Source organism: Mandrillus leucophaeus, unplaced genomic scaffold (genome assembly GCF_000951045.1).
Source record: "Mandrillus leucophaeus isolate KB7577 unplaced genomic scaffold, Mleu.le_1.0 Scaffold111, whole genome shotgun sequence".
Classification (NCBI taxonomy): Eukaryota; Metazoa; Chordata; class Mammalia; order Primates; family Cercopithecidae; genus Mandrillus; species Mandrillus leucophaeus.
The window spans coordinates 30,700-47,860 of NW_012099321.1; positions in this window are offsets into that span (position 1 = coordinate 30,700).

Consider the following 17,161-nt stretch of genomic DNA (forward strand, 5'->3'; position numbering starts at 1 on the left):
TCTGGTAAACTGGGAAACTCCTTGGAAAAACCCACATAAATTTAACATGAAGCTTTAAAAATTGGTTCCTTTAAACCACTCTCTGCCTATAAATTGTGTGGTGCTGAGGGCAGCTTTTATAGGCCATTCTTTTCACTAAGTGTGCAGAGCGCTGAAATAGGTGGATGAGGGAAGATTACTATGCAAATCCCCACCCCGCCTCCCTCCAGGCAGCCAGGGGTTCATTTCTGTGCTTCTCCCTCACAATTGGCACAAAAAGAGAAAATTAGGACTTCCCTGAGGACTTTCAGCTAAACCAGGGAGCCCCAGGACGGCAGAGAAGTCCCTGCCTCCTCTGACTTACGGCACACAGCCTGGCCCAAAATGGGAACTGGGGATGTGTTACCTGGATAGACAAATTAACTTCAAGCCAAGATCTGGTCTGATTTGACCTGGCTAATGTGGAAATTGAGAAATGGCAAGAAGATTGGAAAGCATTTAGGGAAAGAGTAGCATCCTGACTCTTGGCAAGAGATATAGATTCCCAGTCAAGCTGCAGAAAAAGGCTGCCTCCTGGGGCCCTCAGCAAGGTGACCTTGACCCAGGTGACTGTTCTCTTATCTGAGCTCTGCAGGTAAAAACTTCTCTCCTCGCTGGGAAAATGTCTATTTTTAAAAAGTGAACTTGGCAAACAGTCTTTCAAATCTGTAGCCTAGACTTTTGAATAAACATTACCATGATGGCTTTACCATAGCCCTAAGACAGAAATCATCTAGTAATTGCAATAAAAAATCAGTGTTTTCTAAGAGTTACTGAACATGTCATCTATTGCAAAGCCCTTTTACATACAATATCCCATTTAGAACAACACAACTATAATGTAAGCTCCAACATGGACACGGACCAAGTCGTTTTGCTTATCACTGTACTCTCCTCATTTTGATAAATATTTGTTGAATAAATCAAATACAGCGAATAGAATGCTAAGGCTTAGAAAGGCCATATAATTTTCCTAACGTTAGATAGTTCATAAATGACACAGCAGTTAATTTTTAGTATAGGTAGTTCAGAATGTTTCCCAGGTATGCTCACAACTCAGCCTCTTCTGATGTCCACAATAGCAGATAGATTCACCTTCAGCTTCATTGATATAGGCAGTATTCAAACTGAAGAACTGGAGAAAGTCTTAGATCATAAAAAATGCATGCAGAAAAACAACAACCCAAAGAAGCTTGTTTTGTGGAAATTATCTCCCTAATCCAAAAGAATATCAGCTCTCATTATAGCATTTTGTTACAGTATAGCTTATCATGCTGTGCGGGTTAGTATTATAAGGTCAAGAAATAATTTTATCCTAGAATTCAAGCAATATTTATCTTTCCCTGACTCCTTTGAATTTTCTGTAAAAGTATGCCTTGACCCGAATTTAGCAGTCATGAAGATGATATGCATATGCCTTTCATTTTTAAGAATAATAGCACTATACCCAGGGATTGTGGAAATTATCTTCCAGATGCTTCTGTACTGACTCTTGTAGAGGAAATTCTGTATCTGATTGCATATCAGTCATTGGGATGTCAGGAGAAGTGAATCTTTATACCCAACCAAGAACAGAAAGGTTGCCTTACTGAGCTCTGGCTAAAACTCCGTATTTAGTGGTGCCTTCTCTTTTCTTAATTTCTGAATTTAGGGCTGCAGTGGAAAGGGAGAAAAATATGGGAGCCCCTTTTTCTGTCGGTAAACTCACATCAGCTTGCCTGGTACTCAGACATTATCTTCACTCAGGACAGGTAGCGGAAGAGGTGGTTTGCTCCCTCCTCACTCTGTCCTTTTAGGTTTCCAACATTTTCAGGACACATGTAGAATTTTTTTCAGGTGAATGCCACAAGAGATCTAATAGAAGATGCATTTGTTTTTGACTTCTAATTAATCAAGATAACATCTCTCTCAACCACTAGACAGTAAAATCAATACCTCAGGCGGCTGCACCGCCAGTTAGACTTATACACCAATACCTATTATTGGCAAATCAGTGATATATTTCACCATGTTGCACTCTATCATTTTATAATATGCGAACAATGTGACTATGTTGAGAGTATGGAGAGATGGTGATTTCTGCCTATGGAACCAATAATGGGATTTCAGCTACATCCCCAGCCCTGGTCCACTGCCTCCCACACCCAAAGCTGGGGTGTTGACTCATTTTCCAGATTCTGAGGGGCATGAAACCACTCACTCATTATCAGGGATACCAGAATCCCAGGGTGCAGAAAAGGTAGGTAGAGCAAAGATCCTAGATTCACAGGTGGAACTACTATAAGAAACGTGGGTGTGTCAAGAACTCGTTTCATAACAGGCAGCAATGGCTAGAGGTGAGGGTGCTGTCTATTTTGAGGCCCTGCTCTCCACTTAAGAGTGGGAGTAGGAGAAGAAAGGGAGGGAAGGGGGAAGTGAAATCCTCTGTAGAAGTAACATATGGAGGGTCTCTGAGGTGTAGCTGAGAGGAAAACAAATTTCTGGGGGATGAGCTGTAGAGTTGACATAAGTGACACCTACCTGAGTCATTGTGAACATTCGTTGAGGAAGCAACCAACAAGTCAAAGACTTCATTGTAGATGGAGGACTTTCTCTTTGAGTCAACCAGTTGCCTTCTCTTGACCTGGAGCTAGAGCACCGAGTGCATGATATGCTCTGCAATTCTCTAGGCACTGAGACACTGTGTGGTAGGCCAAAAAAGTATATAAGGCAAATGACTTACCATGGTTCCTACCTACAGTCTTGTCAAGTCACTCAAGTCCTGCATCACTATTGCTTTTAGCTAGGGTTCCTTATGTCTCCATCTCCCTGAATTTTCATCTAATTAGTAGAGCAAGACTCTTGAAGGCATGACAAATTCCAGGTGACCTGGGATCTTGAGGATACCCTTTTACCTTTAAGGTAAGGAAGGGCTGGTGAAGTGACAGACTGCAGGGGCTGAATAAGAGGACCTACTGGGACACCAAAGTCCAAAGGACCCAGTGCAGACCTTTAGATAAGGACAGTCTTCCAACTGATCCTTTTCCAGGAAGCATTCCTGACCTTCCCAAGCCTGCTCCTCCTTGCCCTGGCTTTACCTGGAATCCCCTTCCGAAACTCTAAAATGACATTTCTTCAGTTTTCATTGAGATATTTTTGCTTTTTCTTCAACACTGTTTTTCCCCCAGGCCTGCCGGAGCTCACACCGGCTGGAGTTTTCCTCTCATTGGAAAGCTATACTTGGAAAGCCAATAAAAACAGAAAAGTAAATTTATAGGAATATGATTATGCTACTGGGATCTATTCTTGTGATACCAAGATGGTGGGTCATAGATGTTGCCCTGAAGACATATATGCACAATCCTCCGACAGGTGGAGAAACAACCCACAGTGTGTGTGCTCTGTTCTGGTGACACACTTCCTGTAATCTATGGGCCTCAGTGACATCCCCCAAATTGTTCCCTAGTAACTGGAGCTGTGGGCTCATTCAGAGACTCTTCTCCATTCCTTGCTTTTTATCCAAACTGATAGTAACTAAGAGTTTATATTTCTTTGTCTATGAGCTTGGTTCAAATTGTCACTGGAAATGTTTTTTTATTTTTTTTAAACGTGTCCCTGTGCAGGAAGTGGAAGCTATAATTTGCAGCACAAGTTTATGTGATATGGGGGCATAATGCCTCTGGCCTGAGTTTTCATGGTATTTTTCTCTTTGAGATATTATTTTCACACTCCAACCTCATAATGTCTTGAGCTGTATAATCTGTTCCATTTGAATAGAAAGTCCTGTATCAACCGCAATGTGCAGCCCAATACATTGCCTATAGGTTTGTGGGGATGAAGTAGGGTTTTGATGAGTTACCTGGTGTCTTAGTGTTGAGAACCAATCTCACCCTTAATGTATTACCATGTGAGCAGGCATTATGGATTGCAGAACCACTCACTCTTACAGGGAGTTGTTTCACTAACAATTAATTTTACCACTTGTCTGCACCATGATTTGAGACACAAACCTCTGCTGACAGCAAGTGCTCTGAGCTCTCCTAGAGATTTGTTGGTGATGCACCAGCCCCTGTTGGACATCTCCAAACCACACTTCCATCCCGAGTTCCTGCTTCAAACCCTATTGGTTTGTGTCTTTCAATGTCAGCAAAGTCAAAGGCAGGGCTGGTCTTTCACAAAACATAGGCAAGTCAGGTGTGTCTTTGACTAACACTCTCTTCTGGTGCCCCATTCACTGTGCAGTGTTTTGCTCTGCAGTTCCCAGGCCTTTAGGCAACCATAATCCCAGTCCCTCCTTCCCTGATCCAGGCCATACCAGAGCAGATGCCCTGCTCTAATCCAACCATCAACGTCAGCTATATCTGCTTTCTTGCACTGATTCTTTATTTTTTAGTTATTCATTCATTCATTTGATATATATCAGTTGTGTCAGGTAACCTGCTAGATACTAGGGATAAAATGCTGATTATAATTGACATAGCCCTTGTATTCATGAACCTTAGAGTTTATTGGGGGAGATATTTAGTAATTGAGTACATAAAAAGATGTATTTACAAATTGCAATAAATTTCAGGAAAGAAAACAATAGCTATAAAAATTTAACATGGAATGTACTTGAGATGGACTGGTGGGAGTCAGCCTGCAGATTCCTCACTTTATGACCATGGAGCTCATCCTCCCCTCCTCCATCTTGGGGCATTGCCCACAGCTGAAAAGAGCTGCTCCACTCAAGAAAGTACACCCTTCCTGGAACAGTCAAATTCGATGGCTGGTCCACATGGGGATACAGAGGCCTGACCCCCTTGGTTCAGGGCAGGACAACTCTGAAGACCACCCCAGTCCCAGAGCTCCCAATGGGGTTGGCTAAGGCCTCTGGTGCAGCTGCACCATGGTTCAACTTCTCCCTCTGTCCAGTCCTTTTCTCCTGACTCTCTTACAGATCTTGATCAGAGGATACTTTCCAAAATACCTGCATGCAAATCTCAGAGCCTGGTTCCCTGAGTACCTGTCCTAAGATGGAGCCCCTCCCAACAGGTGATATTTAGCCAAGATCAGCAGTGGGAAGAATGGGCAGCTGGCTTTGCAAGCAGAGGGAACAGGATGTGCAAAGGCCTAATGGGAGAAAATGCCAGGAAATATCAAAGGCCAGAGGGGCTGATGCTCTGAAGGTCATCCCGCTCACACTGACGTGCCACATCCTCTATAGCATGACCTGATCTTGCCCATCCACACACCTCCTGACTTGGTTTCTCACACAAAGTGTACACAAGCTAGCCCAGTCTCCCCTAGCCTCTAAGGCTCTGATCGTGGGCTTCCTCCAACCTACAGTGCCTTCCTATCAACTGCTATCCTCAGTAATTTTTTTGAAAACTTAATTCCAAGCTGATTATTTCCCTACAACTTAGCACTTTATTATTAATCATTCTGCACCATACACTGCTTTTTTTCCTTTGAGTTTTAAAAAAATGTTTTGCTGTGTAATCTTCACAGCCCTGATGAGACTAAAAGATGCTTCATGAAAAGAATAGTTTAGGATTTTCTACAGACTTCTCTTACCAGGATATAGAACTGAAGGAGTCAGAGCTCATCAAATAGGGTATCAGCGTGGGTTCTTAGTGATGGACAGCTTTACTCTTTCTAACTAGTTTAAAGAGGAAAAATAATTATTAGAAGCTATACTGTGATTCATAGAATATCTTGGAGAGTGAGAGAATCAGGTTTGGAGACTTTTCAGGGAAACAGCCTCCTTCATGGGCTATGGCAGTAGGGACATCACTTCCACTTGGCCCAGACTTTGCAGCTCACACACAGCACTGATGCTGAATCAGGAAATGTCACTGCTGTACTTGGGCCTCTCTTATACCACCCACCAGAGTGGAGTCTGTATGGCATCCGCTACATTGTGTCACAGACTTGTGGGTCAGTCTCACATGAGGGCATCTGACTGGTAGAATCTAAGTCAGGTATTATGTTGCAAGAGTAACTGGGAAACCACATGTCTGGCTGCTTCTGTAGGGTGGTGTGGATTCATAGGTGGAAAATCGAAAGCTTAGGAGAGGTTTTCAAAGGTAATGAACAACTCAAAATATTGGCTAATGTCCACTACACATGAAAAGGAGGCTTTACAGACCTCTAATAACAGCCTAGGAAGTTAACCAACCTTTAGGGTTATTATGGACTCCTGTCCCTCTCTCATGCCTTACATCCAATTCCTGAGAAAGACCTTCTGACTCACTTCATAACCATCTCTTAAAACATTTTTTCATAATCCCAGCACAGGAATTGGCAAACTATATTCTGCAAACCAAATCCAGCCCACCTTCTGTTTTTGTAAATACAGTTTAATTAAACCATATCCATGCCCATTCATTAATATGTTGTCTATTGCTATTTTTACACTACAATAGCAGAGTTGAGTAGGACTTTTGCTGATAAATCCTAAAATATGTATTAACTGGTTCTTTATGGAAAAGATTTGCTGTCTTCTGTCCTAGTCTGAGCCACCACCAACTCTTTCTGAACTACTGCAAGAACTTCCTAAAAGACCCCACATTTCCTATAAGCTCCAACAATCTGATGTCACACTGTACCCACAGTACTCACTGCAAAACATAAATATGACCAGGTCACTCAAGACAAATATCATTCAACAAACTTCCTTATACTTAATGTAGAGAAATACCTTCAATATAGCAATAAGACCCTGTACAGTTTAACTTGTCTCGATGCACATGGTTGTTCAAAGGAACAATAATATTGAGTGAAAGACACCAACAGCCATGGTTGGAAGACATATGTTTCCTTGATGGTCAAAGAGAAGAGGTGATGTTCTCGTCAAGTATGAGATGATGGCTTGCTCCTAGGTACCAGATACGGGGAAGGGCTTCACTATTTCCCAAGTGCATCACAGAACAAGCAGCTACTGTGGCTCACACTGAATAAAGGGAAGATTCAGGCAGCTGCAAGAAGTTTGCTGATATGGTTTGACTGTGTGCCCACCCAAATCTCAACTTGAATTGTAGCTCCCATAATTCCCACCTGTCATAGGAGGAGCCCCGTGTGAGATAACTGAATCATGGGGTAGGGTCTTTCCTGATGATAGTGAATAAGTCTCATGAGACCTCATGGTTTTACAAAGGGGAATTCCCCTGCATAAAGTGTCTTGTCTGCTGCCATATAAGACATGCCTTTGCTTCTCCTTTGCCTTCTGCCATGATTGTGGGGCCTCCCAGGCATGTGGAACTGTGAATCCATTAAGCCTCTTTCCTTTATAAATTATCCAGTCTCAGGTATATCTTTATTAGCAGCATGAGAACAGAATAATACAGTAAATTGGTACCAGGAATGGGATGCTGCTGTAAAGATACCTGAAAATGTGGAAGCGACTTTGGAACTAAGTAACACACAGAGGTTGGAACAGTTTGGAGGGCTCAGAAGAAGATAGGAACATGTGGGAAAGTTTGGAACTTCCTAGAGACTTGGAGGGTTCAGGAGACAGGAAATTGTGAGAAAGTTTGGAACTGCCTAGAGACTTGGAGGGCTCAGAAGAAAGGAAGATGTGGGAAAGTTTGAAACTTCCTAGAGACTTGTTGAATGGCTTTGACCAAAATGCCGATAGTGATACAGACAATAAAGTCCAGGCTGACGTGCTCTCAGATGGAGATGAAGAACTTGTTGGGAACTGGAGCAAAGGTGACTCTTGCTATGCTTTAGTGAAGACTGGTGGCATTTTGCCCCATCCTAGAGATCTGTGGAACTTCGAACTTGAGAGAGATAATTTACGGCATCTGACAGAAGAAATTTCTAAGCAGCAAAGCATTCAAGGGGTGATTTGGGTGCTGTTAAAAGCATTCAGTTTTATGTATTCACAAAGATATCATTTGGAATTGAAACTTCTGTTTAAAAGGGAAACAGAGCATAAAATTTCAGAAAATGTGCAGCCCAACAATGCAATAGAAAAGAAAAACCCATTTTGAGTAATGAGGAGACAAATGTTAATCCTCAAGACAATGGGGAATGTGTCTCCAGGGCATGTCAGAGGTCTTCAGGGCAGCCTCTCCCATCATAGGCCAGGAGACCTAGGATGAATGTATGGTTTTGTGGGCTGGGTCCAGGGCCTTGCTGCTTTGTGCAGTCTCTGGACTTGTTGTCCTGTGTCCCAGCTGTGGCTAAAAGGGGCCAATGTACAGCTCAGGCTGTTGCTTCAGAGGTTGAAAGCCCCAAGCCTTGGTGGCTTACATGTGGTGTTGGGCCTGTGAGTGCACAAAAGTCAAGAATTGAGGTTTGGGAACCTCTGCCTAGATTTCACAGGATGTATAGAAATGCCTGGATGTCCAGGCAGAGGTGTGCTGCAGGGACAGAGCCCTCATGAAGAATCTCTGCTAGGGCAGTGCAGAAGTGAAACGTGGGGTGGGAGCCCCCATACACAGCCATCAATTGGACACTGCCTAATGGAGCTATGAGAAGAGGGCCACCATTCTGCAGACCCCAGAATGGTAGATCGACCAACAGCTTGCCCTGTGCACCTGGAAAAGCCACAGACACTCATCACTAGTCTGTGAAAGCATCCAGGAGGGGGGCTGTACCCTGCAAAGCCACAGGGGTAGAGCTGCCCAAGACCATGGGAACCTACCTCTCATATCAGCATGACCTGGATGTGAGACATGGAGTCAAAGGAGATCATTTTGGAGCTTTAAGATTTGACTGCCCCACTGGATTTTGGACTTGCATGGGGCCTGTACCGCTTCATTTTGGCCAATTTCTCCAATCCTGAATGTGTGTATTTACCCAGTTCCTGTATCCCCACTGTATCTAGGAAGAAACTAACTTGCTTTTGATTTTACAGGCTCCTAGGTGGAAGGGACTTGCCTTGTTCCAAATGAGAGTTTGGATTGTGGACTTTTGAGTTAATGCTGAAATGAGTTAAGAGTTTGGGGGACTGTTGGGAAGGTATGATTGGTTTTTAAATGTGATGACATGAGACTTGTGAGGGGCCAGAGGAAGAATGATATGGTTTGGCTGTGTTCCCACCCAAATCTCATCTTGAATTGTAGCTCCCATAATTCCCATGTGTCCTGGGAGGGACCCAGTGAGAGATCATTGAATCATGGGGGTCGGTTTCCCATGCTGTTGTCATGATAGTGAATAAGTCTCATAAGATCTAATGGTTTTATAAAGGGGAGTTCCCCTGCAGAAGCTATCTTGCCTGGTGTCATGTAAGACATCCTTTGCCTTCTGCCAATATTGTGAGGCCTCCCCAGTCATGTGGAACTGTGAGTCCATTAAACCTCTTTCTTTTATAACTTACCCAGTCTTGGCTATGTCTTTATTAGCAGCAGGAGAACAGACTTATACACTTGCCTTTGCCATTTTCCTATTTCTGAAAATAACTTCCTTCCTCTGCCCATCCCCTAACCTACCTGTCTGATGTGAATTATCTGAATGTGATCTTGTTTGCTCATCAGGCACAAGTGATGAATGCTAATCATCCCAGCACATTCTTCTTTACTGCAAGAGTAGATCAATTGATGATTAATTTTCTAGCTACAGAGAACTGCAGCAGATCCATGCTTCAGGACTTTTAGTTTTTTATATATAAATTTAAGGGGTAAAAGTGCAGTTTGTTACACAGATATATTATGTAGTGAAGTCTGGGCTTTTAGTGTAACCATCACCCAAATAATGTACATTGTACACAGTAAGTAAATTCTCATCCCTCAACCCCTTCCCACACTCCCACCCTTCCAAGTCTCCAATGTCTGTTTTACTCTCTATGTTCTTGGGTGTACATTATTTAACTTCCACTTATAAATGAAAACATGGCATTTGACTTGTTTCTGAGTTGTTTCACTTAAGATGATGGCCTCCAGTTCCACCCATGTTCTGCAAAAGGAATTATTTCATTCTCTTTCTTATGGCTGAAGAATATTCTATGGTGTGTGTGTGTGTGTGTGTGTGTGTGTGTATACACATATAGTCATATGGCATAAGATGATAGCGCATTGTGGCTTTAATTTGCATGTCTCTGATGATTAGTGATGTTGAGCATTTTTTTTCGTATGCTATTGGCCATTTCTATATCTTCTTTTGAGAAATGTCTATTCATGTACTTTGCCCACTTTTAAATGTAGCTATTTGTTTTCTTTTCATTGAGTTGTTTGAATTCCTTGTAGATTCTTGATATTAGTCACCTATTGGATGCATAGTTTGCAGATATATATAGATATATAGATACATATCTAAAATTTTATTTTTTAAACTTTTAGGTTCAGGAGTATAAGTGCAGGTTTCTGCAGGTTTGTCACATAGGTAAACTTGTGTCTTGAGGGTTTGTTGTACAAATTATTTCATAATCCAGGTATTAAGCCCACTACCCAATAGTTATCTTTTCTGCTCCTTTCCCTCCGCCCACCCTCCACCCTCAAGTAGACCCCAGTGTCTGTTGTTTCCTCCTTTGTGTTCATAAGTTCTTATCATTTAGCTCCCCATTATAAGTGAGAACATGCAGTATTTAGTTTCCTGTTTCTGCATTAGTTTCTAAGGATAACAGCCTCCGGCTCTATCCATGTTCTCACAAAATACATGACTTCTTTCCTTTTAATGATTGCATATAACATTTTCTTTATCCAGTCACCTATTTATGAACACAGGTTGATTCCATATGTTGGCTATTGTGAATAGTGCTGTGATAAACATACATGTGCAGGTATTTTTTTGATATGACATTTTTTTCCTTTAGGTAGATACTCAATAGTGAAATTGTTGGATCAAATGGTAGTTCTATTTTTAGTTCTTTGAGAAATCTTCATGCTGTTTTCCATAGAGGTTGTACTAAATTACATGCCCAAGAACAGTGTATAAGGGTTCCCTTTTCTCCACATCCATGCCAATGTCTGGTTTTCCGTGTTTTTTTTTTTTTTTTTTTTTTTTTTACTTTTTAATAATAGCCATTCTGATGACTTAAGATGATAACTCATTGTGGCTTTAATTTGCATTTCTCTGATGATTAGTGATGTTAAGCATTTTTTTTTCTTTTTTTTTTTTTTCTCTGTCAAACAGTATTCCTTTTGGTTTTCTTTTTTTTTCTCTCTTTTTTTAATTTATTTTTTATTATTATTACACTTCAAGTTCTAGGGTACATGTGCATAACATGCAGTGTAGCATTTTTTTTTTCACATGCTTCTTGGCCATTTGTTTATCTTCTTTTGAGAAATATCTATTCATGTACCTTGCCCACTTTTCAATGGAATTGTTTTCTTTTTGTTGAGTTGTTTGTGTTCCTTTTGTATTCTTGATATTAGTCACCTATTGGATCCATAGTTTGCAAATATTTTCTCCCATTATGAGGCTCATCTCTTCACTCTGTTGTTGATGATAATTATGATGATAATTATTATTATTATTATGCTATGCTGGTCATCTAGTCTCTGACTTAAAATGAAATATTCTTATAGTATCATCTTAGCATATTTCATTTTTTTCTTCTTCGATTTGAACTTTTGGTTTTGGTTTTAAGTTGTTGTGTTTTTTTCTTTCTAAAACACTTTTTAAAATTATGGGCTGTCTATAATTATCACTTAAAATACACAATGAGGGAAGTTTACAGTATCAGGACAATGAATTATTTTATCAGTTGAATAATTTGTTCATTTTTGTGAGTTTTTCATCAGTGTACTTTATTTTATACGGCCCTTTTGAGGATCATTAATCCTCAAAAAAATTACAATATTTCACATGTAAAATTTGTAAAAAAATTTTACAATATTTTTTAAATATTGTAAAAAAATTACAATATTTCATTATAGCAGTTTGGGCTGCTATAATGAAGCACCATAGACTGGATGGCTTAAACAGAAAACACTTTCTCAAAATTCTAGAGGCTAGGAGCCTGATATCAAGGTGTCAGTATGGTTGGGTTTTGGTAAAGACTCTCTTTCAGGTTGCAGATAGTCAATCCTGTTGTATCCTCACATGGTGCAAAGAGAACAAGAGAGCTCTTTGGGCTCTCTAGGGATTAAGGGCACTAATTCCATTTATGATGGCTCCATCCTCATGATCCTATTACCTCCCAAAAGTCTCTCCTCTTAATACCATCATATTGACGGTTAGGATTTCAAGATATGAATTTAGGGGGTGGGAATATAAACATTCAGTGCATTACAACAGGTTAACAAATTCTAATAATTATAATAATAGCTTTTGTACTTTATAAAGTCTCCAACTCTTACTATAGAACAACTAGGCAATCTTCTTTTCAGGCTGATCACTATTATTTTTAACACTATTCCCAGGAACTGCTGAAGATGTTCTTGCTTTGTGATAACATCAAGATATTCTCTCCTGCTCCAAATAGGTAATGAGTACCCTCTCATGAGCTCTGGGCATCCTGTCTATCTTCTACCTATATATATTTCTATATCTGCATATGTATGCATCCATCTAGCTATCTAATATTTCCATCATAACCTATGTATTTATTTGTTTGGAGAATGGTATTCAAAACCAAAAGTGGCTCTAAGAATGCACATTAGTTACTTTGAAAGGACTATATGAAGTAGGCATGGGAGGCTAGCAGAGACGTTTCTCTCTGAAGTCTCCATAGGGAGAATTATACCTTTCTTTCAGCTTCCAGCATTGCCAGCAATCCTTGGCTTGTAGATGCTTCACTCCAAACTCTGTCTCTGACATCATGTGGTGGTATTCCTGTCTGTATATATTCTCCTCTTCTTATGAAGACACTATTAGTATTAGATCACAGCTCACTGAATCCATTTTTTTGGGGAAAACAATTCAAGCCATAATGGTCCATTTTAAAGCTCTGTGGTTAGTTGCATATCTATATGGGATTGTTGTCTTCTTCATAAATTGACCCCTTTCATCATTGTGTATTATTCATCTTTACCCTTGCTAATTTTTATTTGTTCTAAATTTTACTTTGTCTGATATTAATATAGACACTCTAGGTTTCTTTTGATTAGTGTTTTCAAGGTACATTTAAAAAATTTTTGTTTTATGTTTATGGGTACACAGTAGGTATATATATTTATGGGGTATTTGAGAGACAAGCATGCAATGTATAATAATCACATAAGTGTAAATGGGGTATCCATCACCTCAAGCATTTATCCTTTGTTTTACAAACAATCCAATCATACTCTTTTAGTTATTTTAAAATGTACAATTAAATTATTTTTGACTACAATCACCCTGCTGTGCTAGCAAATACTAGGTATTATTCATTCTTTCTAACTATCTTCTTTGTACTCATTTACCATCCCCACTTCTCCCTGATACATCCACTACCCTTTCCAGCCTCTGGTAACCATACTTCTACTCTTTATCTTGGTGAGCTCAGTTGTTTTAATTTTTAGCTCCCACAAATAAGTGAGAACATGTGAAGTTTGTCTTTCTGTGTCTGGCTTATTTCACTTAATGTAATGTCCTCCAGTTACATCCATGTTGTTGCAAATGACAGGATTTCATTCTTTCTTATGGATGAATACTACCCTGTTGTGGATATGTATCTCATTTTCTTTATCCATTCATCTGTTGATAGACATTTACATTGCTTTCAAATCCTGGCTACTGTGAATAGTGCTGCAATAAACAAGGGAGTGCAGATATCTCTTCCATATACTGTTTTCCTTTCTTTTGGGTGTATACTTAGGGGTAGGATTGATGGATTCTATGGTGGCTCTAGTTTTAGTTTTCTGAGGAACCTACAAACTGTTTTCCATAGTGGTTGTACTAACTTACATTCTCACCAACATTGTTTTTCTTTTACTTTTAACTTATCTATATCATTATACTTCCTGTGAGTTTCTATATTTTCTCATATCATATTTTAATCAATTCTGATTATCTCTATCTTTTAATTGATGCATTTATACCATTAATAGTTAGTAGAATTGACATGTTTAGGCTCAAGCCTACCATTTTATTAGGTTTTTGTTGTTGTTTTTGTTGTTCTTCCTCTGTTTATTCATTCCTGCCTTCTTTTGGTCATTTGAATATTTTTCAGTATTTGATTTTAATTTATCTATTCTCTTTTTTAATATATTTCTTTATATAGGTTTTTTAGTTGTTGCTCCAGGGATTTCAAAATACAACCATAACTTTTAACAATCTACGTAGAATCACTATTTTATCACTTAGATGGAATGTAGAAAGTGTGCCACCATCCCTTCACTAAACTTCCTCTCTTACTGTTACATTTGTCTTTTATATTACATCTATATACATTGAAAACTCCTTGAGACAATGTATTCATTTTTCCTCCTTAATGGACAAATATGTTATGAAAGAACTCAATAGGGAATGCATAATACACTGTAGTTACCATTTCTATTGCTCTTCCTTCATTCTTGTAGTTATTCAGTGAGAGAGATGACATGAAGTGTGTTTACTCCATGTAACCTCAAACTGTAACCTGAATATATAAGTTTTCTATTTTCTTTTTTTAATCTGTAGAACTCTCATTTTTATGTTATTACATCTTCCAATACATGAATACAATATATTGCTGCCTTTATTTAAACTTATTTAAATTCTCTCAATTTTTTTAATACTTTCCACTGTAGAGAACTTTTTTACCACTCCTTTGACTTAATCCTCAGCATTTAATGGTTTATGATGCTGTTTTAAATGATATTTTTAAAATTTCATTTTCTAAATGCTTGTTGCTGGTATATTATAATACAATTTTTAATATCAACCTGTTTCTTGCATTCTTTCTTAATTCACTTATTAATACTATTTTTTTTATAAATAAGTAAGACTTTTTTACAAAACAATCATGTCATCTGCATATAGTTTTATTTCTTAATTTCCAATCTTACATATTTCATTTACCTCCATTGTTGAATTGGCCAGAGCTTCACCTATCAAATAGAAATGGTGATAGCCAGCATTTGTGTCTTGTTCCTGAACTCAGGGATGAGGCTTTCAATATTTGACCATAGTGTTTGACATTAGCTATATTTTGTTAACAGCTCTTAATATATTCAGAAATTTCCCTTCCACTTATTGAACTGATTTTGAATGCTTACCCAAACTTGCAGTCTATGCATAAACCCAAATTGGGTGTGATAAATTATGTTTTTAGATTTAGATTTCATCTTTAGATTCAACTTGCTAATATTTTGTTTAGAGTTTGTATTTTTATGAGATTAATCTCTATTTTTTAACTCATAAAATCTTTGTTATGTTTTTGTGTCAAGATTATGCCTGCAACATAAAATGAGTTGCAAACCATACCCATTTTTTCTCTTATCTTGAAAAGTTTATGGAAGATCATTATTGCTTCTAATTTGCATGTTTATGTAAAAAAATAGTAATTGTATGAGAAAAAGTACAGATGAATCTCACTCATAAGAAAAATACAAACTCTAAACAAAATATTAGCAAGTTGAATCTAAAGATATCTAAAGATGAAATCTAAAAACGTAATTTATCACAGCCAATTTGGGCTTATGGGTAGGATGCAAGTTTGATTCAGTATTCAAAATCTATTCAATAAGTGGAAGGGAAATTTTTGAATATATTAAGAGCTGTTCACAAAATATTATAGCTAATGCCAAACATTATGGTTAAATGTTGAAAGAATTATCCAGGTAAGCCATGTGGGCTTAAAGAGTTCTTCTGACAAGATTTTAATTAAAAATTCAATCTTTATCGGATATATTAATAATCAGATTTTCTATTTTTGTGTCAGTTTTAGTGAGTTGCTTTTTAAAGAAAAATTGAATGTTTCATCCAGCTTTTCAAATTTATTGTCATATTCATAATATCCTCCTTCTAATGGAAATAGGATCTGAATTTTTTGTCCCCTTATTCATTCTTGATATTCATAATTTTGTGTCTCAAGAAAAAAAGACATAAATTACAAACATCATACAAATTAATGATAAATACGGCTCCAAATAGTGATGAATATGTCTTTGCATGAACATGTTTTCATTACTCTTTGGTAGATTACTAGGAGTACAAATACTGGGTCATGTAGTAAATTTATTTTTAAGTTTTTAAGACACTATCAAATCGTTTTACAAAGTTTCTTTACTATTTTATTCTCTTAAAAAATGCACAGGGGTTCCAGTTTCTCCACATTCTTACCAATACCTTGAATTAACTTTATCTTTGATTATGTCCATTCTAACAGGTGTGTAGTAATAACTCATTGTGACTTAAATGTTCATTTCTCTAATATTAATATTAGGTATCTTTTTATGTGCTTATTAGCCATTTCTATATATCATTTGAAAAAGCAACTATTCAAATATTTTACCCATATTTTAGTTTCATTGTTTATTTTATTATTATTGAGCTGTAGGAGTTACTTGTATATCCTAACTTCAAGGCTTTACAAATCCAGAATGTTTTCAGTCTGCCCTGGGTTTTATTGCCCTCCAGTTCCGTTTGAGTCTTATGCCATGTGTGCAGCTACAAAGTAAGCCAGTAGTGTGAAACTAGTTTGGAGGTTCTCTGTCTCCAGTGAGGACATATGGACTCAGCCAGGAGTAAGCTTGTCCCAGTGAGGACTACAAACCTCAGGCTAAAAGAGTGGAGCCATCAGCCTTCCCACTTGTTTGCCTCAGATAAGTCACTTCCATTGAACATGGGCATTAGCCACTGCCCCAAGTAGAGTTAGTTACCTCCAACTGTGTCAGAGAAGCTGTTGGTCTTCATAGCCTGCCCCACCCTAGGAGAACCTCCACATCAGCCACTGGGAAGGTGGATGATGGGAGAAGCCCCTGACACAGGCCTAAGCACTATAGACGCCCACATTCTTACTCTAAGCTCAGATTATTGCGTGACTTTAGTAGAATTACAGAGTGATGACATATTTTTTGTCAACTTTATGGTTACCTTTTGGGGAGAGGATTTTGGGGAAGTCCTGAACTTTATAGACTTGAATCTTAGTCTTTGTTTTTTTATAATATATGCATGTAATTATACATATTTCCTTCTAAGAACAGCTTCAGACTTGCTATACAAGTTTTGGTATCTTTTATTTTATAATAATTCAATTTAAAATACTTTATAATTTCCATTTTGATTCTTTGCCTCATGAGTCATTTATATGTGTATTCCTTAATTGCACATTGTGGGAAGTTTTCGGTGATTTTTTTTTTTTTTATTGATTACTGGCTTCATTAAACCATTT